The following is a 12008-nucleotide window of genomic DNA, read 5'->3' as shown; positions in this document are numbered from 1 at the left end:
AAGTGAGGAAAGGAAGAGCAAATACTTCTCAGATGGTTAGCCTTTTTTTCCTTTTTTTTAGGTTTTTGCAAGGCAAAAATTTAAAATGAGATTACTAGAGAGGTGAGGCAGTGCTCTGTCCACTCTAGGTAATTATTAAGTGTCTTGAGGTCAGATTTGAACTCAGGTACTCCTGTACCACCTAGCCGCCCTAATGTACCACCTAGAGGCTGGCCCTGGTGGTTAGCCTTCAAAGGGGAGAAATGCAACCTCTTCTGTTGTCATTTAATACCCTGCATAACATGGTTCCAGCCTATATTTCAGTACTTATTTCAAAATACTTTCCATTTATACCACTTCCCCTTCATAATTTCCATATCAGCAAAACCATCCTCCCTTCTGTTCTCTGTTTCCCCCTTACTTTGGCACACCCTGCCTCCCATTCCTATAATACTTTTCATTCCCACCTCAGCCTCTTGGCATTTTTGGCCTCTTCCAAGGCTCAGTACAGATGCTATCTCAATTAGTCAGTCAAAAGAATGTTGAGTTGGAGCTAGATAGAGACCTTTGAGATCATCTGATACAACTTCCCATTTTATAGATGAGGAAACTGAGGCCCACAGAGGGAGGAGTAAGTGCCCAAGGTCATCTGGTACAACCTTCCCATTTTATAGATGAGGAAGCTGAGGCCCACAGAAGGAGGAGTAAGTGCCCAAGGTCATTTGGTACAACCTTCCCATTTTATAGATGAGGAAACTGAGGCCCACAGAGGGAGGAGTAAGTGCCCAAGGTCAGTGGTATAAAATGACAGAGCCAGGGTGATCATCTGTTTATTTATTTGTCTGCTTATTTATTTATTTGTCCTTTCATTCATTTTCATTATTTAATCATTCATTCATTCATTCATTCTTTTATTTCTGGTACAAAAACCACTTTTTGTATTTAATCAAGTGACTGTAGTGCAAGAATAAGACTGGATCATATAACATGAGATCGATTAAAAAGTCACCATATAGTTATTTAAATAGATACACAAGTGTTAAGAGTTTTGGTATTTGTTAGGACCATCACTATTGCAGTCAAAAATAACTATCTGGATCTTTGAAATTTGAAAGTGTTTACTCTAGCAACCTGAGGTCACATGGGATTGCAATCTGAAATTTTTTAAATCCTTCAAAAATCCTGGAAGAAAATGAAACATTTGGAATGAATTTCCTTTGGCAGGGTGGGCAGAGGGAATGGGTGGGGAATGAAGGAAAACCCTGACTGGCTGTTCTCAGGAGGTAATTAAAACAAAACTCAGGAGGCATTAAAATTAAACTCCACCAGGAGCCTTCAGATTCAGTGCTCTAAGAAAGTACTTTGAGATAGTAACAGCATCTGTTTAGCTGAAGTCCACAGTGAAGCTTTAAGAAGGCAGATCTTGATGATGATTTTGTGTTGATGTGGTTGTTTGTTTTCCAGAGGAGAAAAAAGCAAAAAAACCCCAAAACTTCTATTCTATTCAGAGTTTATGTGTCCTGTCCTAGATATGTAAAGTTTTATAGACAAGACAGGAAACAAAAGTAAAAACTTCTAACCATGTACTTCAGCTTGGTGGAAATTCAATCTGGAAATTAAGGTAAAGAAATCATAAGCTTTGAAAATAATGGGAAAAAATCCTTTCCCCTAGGGAATGGGAATAGAAGAAAACTGAATATTCACCAAAAATTGTAAGGTAACTAACCATTAGTACTAGGAAAAGAGTGTGGTGGTCCAAATTGGGATTATATTTTGGTGTCTTCCTATAGAATAGAGCCCATCCCTGTACTCCTGTCCCTGAAAAACAAAGGAAAGAGAAAAAAATCCCCCCAAATGCCACCCCATCTTCAAAAAAGAAAAAAGTAAACTCCCATCTTCTAATAAAAACAGAGAGCTTATAGAAACTGGGTCATTTTCCTGGCATCCCTTCAGAATGTTTTTACCAGGTGTTTCCTATCAAAATCCAGATGAAGGATGGTGGTTGTTAGAGATCAGAAAGTAAAGGGGAGAGGTGAAAGAGTGGACAGAGCACTGCCTCACCTCTCTAATAATCTCATTTTAAATTCAAAGTACCACTTCCACTGAATTCTGCAGAATGAGCATTTATTAAGCACCCAAGACACAAATGAGCCAGGTCCTTTCTTCATAGAACTCATAGTCTACCAGGAAGATAAGTACATCATCATAATAATAATCAATAATAATAATAATAATGAACATTGTAATTGTTGCTCCTTTGATCCTTTTGAGATTATTATTGTCCTCATTTTACAAATGAGGAAACTGAGGCTCATAGAATTTTTTTTAGTGACTTGACCAGGATCAAACATCTAGTGAGTGAGTGTCTGAGGTTAGATTTGAAATCAGTTTTTCCTTACTCCAGGTTCAAAGTGATTTGATGAAAGGAGTGGAGAAATATAGGGACTAGCAATTAGAGAAATCATGATAGTTCTATTGAGGCAATTGAATTGAACCTTGAGATGAATTATAAGTTTTAAGAGATAAGGATGAAGTACAAAGACATGGAGGTGGGAGATGGAATTTCATGTATGGGAATGTCAAATAGAGTATTTAGTTAACTGGAGTAAATTTATATCATAAGTCTGCAAAGGTAGGCTGCTGCTTCAAGTCCTGGGAATAGATTTTTAAACTTTGATGCAAATGTATTTTTACCATTCTTCCTTGGGACTTCCCACCTCTCCCCAAGAATATGTTATATATCTATCTATTTTAAGTTATTATATGATGATAATGATGGGTTTTTTTGTCCTTTGTTCTCAAAGAAGACCATGACATAGGGAGGTGATGCCATGACAAACACATGGATTGGATTTGGGTGAAGGGGTGCTAGACTAAATCACCAGTCTTGTTTTTTCTGTTGGAGCCATCTGGCTTCAGTGGCCAGATCTGAATCAGGATGACTGGAGATGGCCTTGAGGCAATCAGACTTAAGTGACTTGCCCAAGATCACTTAGTAAGTATCTGAGGCTGGATTTGAACTCAGATTCTCTTGACTTCAGAGCCAGCTCTCTACCCACTGCACTATGGGTCATGTTTTGTCCCAGAAAACCTCAAATTTATATTACCCATGTCACATTGTACTTTTTACTTTGTTAAGTTTTTCTTGAGTATATTTCACAATCTTTCACAATCTTTCACAATGCTTTCATAATCCTTTCTAGCAGTGTCATTTTTTGTTCATATATGTTACCAGGAATAAATATTAGGCATCAAGTTTGACAAGTCTTGGAAGGTTGCATGCTTCAGAATCTTCATCTTGTTATTGTAAGGTTGGCAATTAGCTGCCTCAGTATCCTTGCGCTGAGAGTCATCAACCATCTCTGACCAGCCCTTCTTCCTCAGAATCTACATGAATGATCTCACACTTGAAAGAACCTTTAGGTCCACAACTTAATTCTTTGGAGGATAAAGACTTTCTTATACCTCAAAGGGCCCAGCTCATTCTTCTTTCTTGTTGTGACTTAACTTTAAAGGCTCTAGGGTCCTTCCCCCTTTCCTTTCTGCCCCATTTTTTCTACCATCTAATCTCCATCTAACAGAGGACTGGACATAGAATTTCAATTTATAATAGATCCTAGCAATCATTATTATTTTATAGAGAAATAAACCGAGGCCAAGGAGGACTTGTACAAGGTCACACAGATAGTATCAGAGAGACAAAATTTAAACTTGGAAGTGCTGACTGTAAATAGAGTGCCTTTTGTGGGTCATCATGGGGTTCTGACTCAGCTTTATATTGATCGATCAATTCATAAAAAGCATTTATTTAAATATCCTTTTCTGAAAAACGACTTGTTTGATGAATTTAATGGACCTGGATATTTTTTGAAAGAATCAGAGGAATTTTTGTTTAGTCCTTTTCCAGTAGTGTTTGACTCTCTGTGACCCCATTTGGTGTTTTCTTGGCAAAGATACTGGGAAGGTTTGCGATTCCCTTCTCTAGCTCAGTTTATAGATGAGGAAACTGAGGCAAATAAGGTGAAGTGACTTGTTCAGGGTCACAGCTAGGAAGTGTCTTGAGGTCAGATTTGAACTGAGGAAGATGAATCTTCCTGATTATGTGTCTGTAATGAATACTTCTAATACAGTGGTATTTCTCCTATACCAGGAGGTCTTTTTTTTTTTTTTAAATTGAAATTATTTTTATTTCATTAGCTGTTTCCCCATTACATGTCAACTTTTTAGAACAATCATCTAAAAAAATTGAATCCCAAATTCTCCCCTTTCTCATTCCCTCTCCCCCTCCTTGAGAAGGCAAGAAATTTGATTTCATTTATACATGGAAGATCATGATAAATTTATTTCTGTATTAGCCATGTTGCAAAAGAAAACATAAAGAAAATAAAACAGTACAAACAAATATGCTTCAATCTGTGTTCATAGTTCATCATTTCTCTTTCAGGAGGTGGATAGCATTTTTCATCATGGATCCTTTGGAAATATCTTGCATCATTGTCTTGGTCAGAGTCTTTCATAATTGGTCATCACTGTTACAATATTGCTATTACTGTATACAGTGTTCTCTTTGTTCTACTTGTTGCACTTTGCATGAGTTCATATAACTGTTCCCATACAACCATATACTACAATTCATTCAGCTATTTGCCAATTGATGGACAGAGCTTCAATTTCCAATTCTTTGCTACCACAAAAAGAGCTGCTACAAATATTTGGTACATATAGGCCCTTTCCCTTTTTCCTTTGATTTCTTTGGGATACAGACCCACTAGTGATCTTGCTGAGTTAAAGAGCAGTTTTATAGTCCTTTGGGCATAATTCCAAAATGCTTCTTGGACCAACTCACAGCTCTTATTTTACACATCCCCTCCAACATTTATCGTTTTTCTTTCCTGTCATTTTAGCCAATCCTGATGTGTGAGGGATCCCTTTGGCTGTCAGTCTGGTGAAGCCTATAAGCTTCTCAAAGCTTTTAATGCATAAAATAAAACAAAGGAAACCAATTGTATTTGAAATAAAGTTGTATGTACATTTTGTAGAAAGATGCTAGTAAAGATGGAGGGTTTTTTCTCCCTCCCCAAGGTCATAGACCCCCTGAAATCTCTTGCCCACTCTGTCCCAAACTTTCAGTAGCTTTATGTTTGTGTTGTGAGGCCTGCTTCAGTAATGCAGGCCTTCCATCCTCAACAATTTCTCTCTGCCAGATGTGAATGTGGTTACCTGCCTACTATGCCACCTGACTACTCCTGAATAATTTGGTACTGGATAAGAAATAACGTAGTTGATCAGTGGATGAGCCAAATAGACGCATGCCCCATATTTTGCCACAAGGGGGCAGACGTGCTTCACTAATATTTTGATCAGGCACTTTCAGCACCAGAGCCAGAGGCTTTCTTGAGATAGGAAGAGAGGTAACTTGAGAGAGGTGAAGTCAAGTCTGTAAATGTGTCTCCCATTCTTTTCTTCATCTTTGCCTCTTAAGGTGAAAGGGAGCTTTTTTGCTAGCTGATTTAGAAGCTTGGGGGGGGGGGTGGAGTGTGTGTGTGTGTGTGTGTGTGTGTGTGTGTGTGTGTGTGTATGTGAAGGGTGAAGATTACAATAGCCCAAGAAATGCTGACTTGAAACTGGAAGAAATAAAACTAGCTTTAGAGCATGGAATGGCAAAACTGGGAGATTTCTTGCACAGAACGAAAAATATCACAATATCATACCTTGAAAGAGGCTTGGAAAATGTGATATCGGAACTTGAAAAGACCACACAATATTAATGCTAAGGGAGGGACCTTGGAATATACAATGTTAGAACTGGAAAGGACCTTTGATTTGTCTATTTTAAAAGAGTATATAATCATCAGTGGCTTTCTTGTTTCAAGTGGGTAATAAATCAAAGAGAAAGAGAGGAAGGGACTTTCCCAGTGTCACAGAGACAGTAATAGTCTCCTCATTTTCCAGTGCAAACCAGGACTTGACTTCTGTTCTCTCTATGCATCGTCTAGTCTCCTTTCCATTCTTATCATCTACCTCCTTGCAGTCAGAGGCATATTTAAATTCTAGGTTCTCAAAGAATTTGGTAGAATTTTATCCTATTTACAACCCCTTATCCTTAGAAATACCTCTGCAATCCTCCTAGAATATTTTTTCATATTGCTTCTTCATTCAGAAAGTTGGGTGACTATGCTCCCTTTTCCTCTCTTTGACACAAATTATCTGAGTGATATTGGAGAATGTGGATTGTCTTCTAGATCTCATTTTTTCAGTTTATGAAATAAGGAAAGTGGGATCAAATAAACCTGAAGATTCTTTCCATTGTTGTTATTCTTGCATTGGAAAGCAATGTAGTTCTCTAATGAATATTGATGCAAAACCCCCCTTTAAATAAAATATTAGCATGAAGACTACAATCCATCACAAAGCCTATGACTCACTAGTCATGACTATTACTAGAATCGATTTATACCAGGAATTCGAGGTTGGCTCAATATTAGAAAAACTGTAAACATAATGGATCATATTAATGACAAAATCAACAAAATTTTCAATAAATGCAGGAAAAGCTTTTGATAAAATGTAACATCTATTCCTCTTAAAAACATTAGAAAGCATAGGAATAAATGGAGCTTTCTTTAAAATGATACTGAGTATTTATCTAAAGCTAAGAGCAAGCATTATCTGTAATGGGGATATGCTGGAAGTCTTTCCAGTAAGATGAAGAATGAAGGAATGTCCATTATCATTGCTATTCTCTCTCTCTCTCTCTCTCTCTCTCTCTCTCTGTATATATATATATATATATATATATATATATATATATATATATATATAGCTAAAAACAAAAGCTATGACAAGACAAGAAAAAGAAATGGAAATTATAAGCTTAGGCAAAGAAGGAAAAGAAAGTATTACTTTTTGCAGATGTAATGGTTTGCTTAGAGAAGGGTTTTTAGAGTCAGTCAAAAAACTCACTGAAGCAATTAACATCTTCACCAAAGTTTGCAGGATATAAAATGAATCCACACAAATCATATGCTTTTGTACATTTAATCAACTATATCTAGCAGGAAAAGGTAGAGAAATTTCATTTGAAATAACTCTGGATAATGTAAAATAATTGATAGTCAAGGAACACACAGGAATTAAATGAACAGTCACAAAATATTCTTCACACAAATAAAGAGCTAAATAATCAGAGAAATAATAATTGCTCATGGATGTGCCTAACCAATTTATTCAGTTCCATACAAATCAAACTATCAAAGAATTACTTTTTTAGAGCTAGAAAAACATAACAATTCATCAAAAAAGACAAAAGGTCAAGAATATCAAGGGAATAAATGAAAAAAGTGAATGAATTGGAATAAGCTGTATCAGATCTTAAACTATATTACAAAATTATAATGATCAAAACAATTTGATGGTGATATTCAGTCATGTCTGACTCTTTGTGATTACATTGGGGTTTTCTTGGCAAAAATATTGGAGTGGCTTGTCATTTCTTTCTCAGTTCATTTTATAGGTGAGGTAACTGAGGCAAAGAAGGTTAAGTCACAGGGTCACACATCTGGTGTTTGAGGCTGGATTTGAACATAAGAAGAATCTTCCTGATTCCAGTCTAGCTTGCTATCTACTATGCCACTTAGCTGTTCTTAATAATTTGGTACTGGATAAGAAATAAAGGAGTTGATCAGTGGAATAGATTTGGGATATTCTATATAGAAGCAAATCGGCATAGTTACCTAGTGTTTGATAAATTCAGAGATCCCAGCTATTAGGGCTAGAACTTACCATTAAGTAAAAATTGCTGGGAAAACTAGAAATTTTCGGCAAAAATTAGGTGTAGACCAACATCTCAAACAATATATCAAGAGCAACTCAAAATGGTTCCATGATTTAGATATAAAGGTAGCTTTTAGGGGAACATGGATGATGATGATAGAAATTACCTGTAAGATCTATGGATAGGGGAGAATTTCATGACCAAACAAGAGACAGAGAGGTAACATAGGAAGTAACAATTCTGATATGTAAAATTACAAAGCAAATACTTCTATCATTATCTCTTCCACATTGCAAGGATTAGGGGAGTGGTGCCTCTGGGAAATGGAAAATCAACATTAGAATTTTTTGACTCTCCCTTTGTGCCAGAGAAGAAATCTGAATTTTTCTTTTTTTTTTATGAGAGATTTACAGTACATTATTGTAAAATTTTGGTCATAGACTCTGTCATCATCTGATTTTTTCATGTCATCTATGCTTTCCGTAAAACTCCAAAATTCCCACTTAATTTCTTATACCAACGTGTGACATAGCAAAACATTATGGAAAGAATCTTGATGTGGAAGGGATAACTCAACAGCACCTACTAGGTGCCAGGTCTTACAATTCTCATTTAACCCTTACAACAACCCTGGAAAGTAGGTATTATTATTATTATTATCATCCTAGTTTTATAGAGACAGAAACTGAAGCAAACTGAAGTTAAGTGATTTGCCCAAAGTCACAAAGTTAATAAGGATCTGAGATCAGATTTGAATTCAGGCGTTCCTAACTCCAGAGTCGGTGAACTATCTATCCACTGTTCCATAAAAGCAATTATCTAAAATTAGAAGAAAAGGAGGAAAATGGGAAAAATATTTATAATAAGGTTCCTTTACAAATATTTCATTTCTTTTTTTAATATCTTATAAATATTTGTTTTCCAAGGACTATTACCTTTTTTTTTTAGGTTTTTGCAAGGCAAATGGGGTTAAGTGGCTTGCCCAAGGCCACACAGCTAGGTAATTATTAAGTGTTTGAGACTGTATTTGAACCCAGGTCCTCCTGACTCCAGGGCCAGTGCTTTATCCACTGCACCACCTAGCTGCCCCCTGACTATTACTTCTGCTATATCTCATACTATGTGTTTCTTCCTTAAAAATATGATTTCTCTCTCATCACATTCAACTTAGATCAATCCATACTAGGGGAATGATGTAAAGACTGACAGACTGCCTTCTGTGGGGGGGTGGGGGGAGGGAAATGAGCCTGGGGGAAAAATTGTAAAACTTGAAATAAATAAAACCTTTCTAAAATTAAAAAAGGTTGAAGATAACTTTGGTCTTTGTTTAAACTACATAGTTCCTTCTCTGGAAACAGATGGTATTCTCCATCACAGATCTCCTAAAATTGTCCTAGATCATTGCGCTGATGGAGTGAGCAAGTCCATCACGGTTGATCATCACCCCATCCTTTTGTGATAAGAATCTTCTGGCTCTACTCATCTCACTCAGCATCAGTTCATGCAAGTCTTTCCAGGCTTTTCTGAAATCCCCTCCCTCATAATTTCTTATAGAAATATAATGTACACATACATATACCACAATTTGTTTGACTATTCCTCAATTGATGGGCAATCCTCTCAATTTCCAACCAAAGATTGCATTTCTAAGATATGTAGGGACATGAAATAAATTTACAAGAATAAGAGCTTTTCTCCAGTTTATAGTCAAGGCATATGAATAGGGAATCTTTGGAAGAAGAAATTCAAGCTATTAATAGATATGAAAAAATAATAATGCTAAAATCACTAATTGCTCTAAATTACTAATAATTGCTGTTTTCAAATTGCTTCAGTTATGTCTGACTCTTCATCATGTCATTTGGAGTTTTCTTGGCAAGGATCCTGGAGTGGCTTGCCATTTCCTTCTCCAACTGAATTTATGGAAGAGGAACTAAGGCAAATAGGTTGAGTGACTTGCTTAGGGTCACACTGCTAAAATATATCTCAGAGCAGATTTGAACTCAGGCCTTCCTGCTCTATCCAGTATACCACCTAGATGTCCTCACTAATAATTAGAGAAATATAAATTAAAATAACTCACATCCATCAGATGGGCTAAGATGACAAAGAAAAAGAGAATGACAAATGCTGGAAGAGATATGGGAAAACAGATATACTAATGCACCGTTGGTGGAACTATGAACTATTTCAACCTATATAAAAAACAATTTTGAACTATATTCCACATTGATTAAACCCTTTGGCCTAGCTACTAGGTCTTTAACTCAAAAATATTTATAGTAGCTCTTTTTGTGGTGGCTGTATAGGGATGATGGTCATTAGATGGATTATGATATATTATGATATATATGATATATTATATCAATGCAGTCATCACAATTTATGCTGGCTTAGACCAAGTGACCTCATTGTTTCCAGTCTTGCTTATCTTCCTTGACTTTTAGGAGAGGCATCACGTACTTTGATCCCATCCCTTTTCCCTTTGTATTAGTCAGCTAGCGCTAGTCACCACATAGTCACCACTGCTTTCATGCCATTCCCTTTATATCTTAGCCTTTTTCCCCGTAATGTTTCAATGGGGGAGGAACTGAGACGCAATTCTATCAGAATTTTCTTGTTCTAGTAGGAAAAGGAAAAGTTGACTTATTAAAAGCAGAGGCCTGTTTGAAATTGGCACCTGGTCCAGCTAGAATAAAGTTCAGGTCCCAGTTTCCTGAGTTTGTCTGATTCATTGGGGTGAAACCTAACTGACATTTTCTTTCAACACAATGAAATGTCATCGTCCTGTAAGAAATGTTGAAGGAGGGGCGGCTAGGTGGCGCAGTGGATAAAGCACTGGCCCTGGAGTCAGCAGGACCTGGGTTCAAATCTGGTCTCAGACACTTAATAATAACCTCGCTGTGTGGCCTTGGGCAAGCCACTTAACCCCATTTGCCTTGCAAAAACCTAAAAAAAAAAAAAAAAAAAAGAAATATTGAAGGGACTGGTTTAAAAAAATTCTTGGGAAGATGTACATGAAACGATGTGAAGTGAGGAGAGCCAGGAGAATATATGATGACTACAGTCTTGTTAAGAGAAACAACTTCTAAAGACTTGGTAGCTTACTGATACAAAGACTCACCCCAATTTCAGAGAACACATAATGAAACATGATAGAGAATTGATGGATTCAAGAATAGAGACTGAATCATATTTAATTTTCTTCCTTTTTGTTGTTCTTCAATCTTGTTTGACTCTGTAATCTCATTGAGGATCTTCTTTTTTCCTTTTTTGATTATCCCTATTTTATTTTTAAAAATTATATAAATATTTTGTTTTCCAATTACATACACTGGTAGTTTGTACCATTTATTTTTTTGCATGGTTTTGAGTTGCACAATTTTTTCTCCCTCCCTCCCTTTCCTTGCCCCTCCCTCCAAAAGAAGGCATTCTGATATAGACTTCACATTTGTATCTATGATAAGCATAGATCGAAACTGAATGTATTGTGAGAGAAGAATCAGATTCAAAAGGAAGAAAGAAAACATTAGAGACAGCAAAATTACGTAAAATAAGACAACTTTAAAAAAATTGAAAATAATAAACTTTGGTCTTCATTCAGATTCCACAATTCCTTCTCTGGATACAGATGGTATTCTCCATCACAGATCCCCTAAAATTGTCCTTGATTATTGCACTGATAGAGTGAGCAAGTCCATCAAGGTTGCTCATCACCCCATGTTGCTGTTAAGGTGTACAATGTTCTTCTGGTTCTGCTCATCTCACTAATCAATTCATGCAAGTCTTTCCAGGCTTTTCTGAAATCCTGTCCCTCCCGATTTCTAATAGGACAATAGTGTTCCATCATATACATATACCACAGTTTGTTCACCCATTCCCCAATTGATGGACATCCCCTCAGTTTCTAATTCTTTGCCACTACAAACAGCATTACTATGAATATTTTTATACATGTGAGATTTTTATCCTTTTTCATGATCTCTTTAGGATACAGATCCAGTAGTGGTATTGTTGGATCAAAAAATATGCACATTTTTCTTGCCCTTTGGGCATAATTCCAAATTGCTTTCCATAAAAGTTGGATCAGTTCACAACTCCACTAACAATGCATCAGTGTCCTAGATCATTATTCTTTCTGGTCATATTAGTCAATCTGAGAGGTGTGTGAGCTGGTATATCAGAGATGCTTTAATTTGCATTTCTCTAATCAATGATGATTTAGAATAATTTTTCATATGACTATAGAAATCTT

At 36.3% G+C, this 12008-nt stretch overlaps 1 long non-coding RNA gene across 1 annotated transcript in view; it reads left to right on the top strand.

Annotated features, from left to right (window-relative positions):
- LOC141509663 (uncharacterized) overlaps positions 1 to 4995 on the top strand; it is a 29373-nt gene extending 24378 nt beyond the window's left edge. The window contains exon 4 of the long non-coding RNA XR_012474687.1: positions 4424 to 4995. This is a non-coding gene — a long non-coding RNA (uncharacterized LOC141509663). The remainder of the gene's footprint in view (positions 1 to 4423) is intronic.
- The last annotated feature ends 7013 nt before the right edge of the window (positions 4996 to 12008 follow it).

Source organism: Macrotis lagotis, chromosome 1 (assembly GCF_037893015.1).
Source record: "Macrotis lagotis isolate mMagLag1 chromosome 1, bilby.v1.9.chrom.fasta, whole genome shotgun sequence".
Lineage (NCBI taxonomy): Eukaryota > Metazoa > Chordata > Mammalia > Peramelemorphia > Peramelidae > Macrotis > Macrotis lagotis.
Note: the sequence above shows the minus strand (reverse complement) of the source record. Positions and strands in the feature narration are given on the sequence as shown.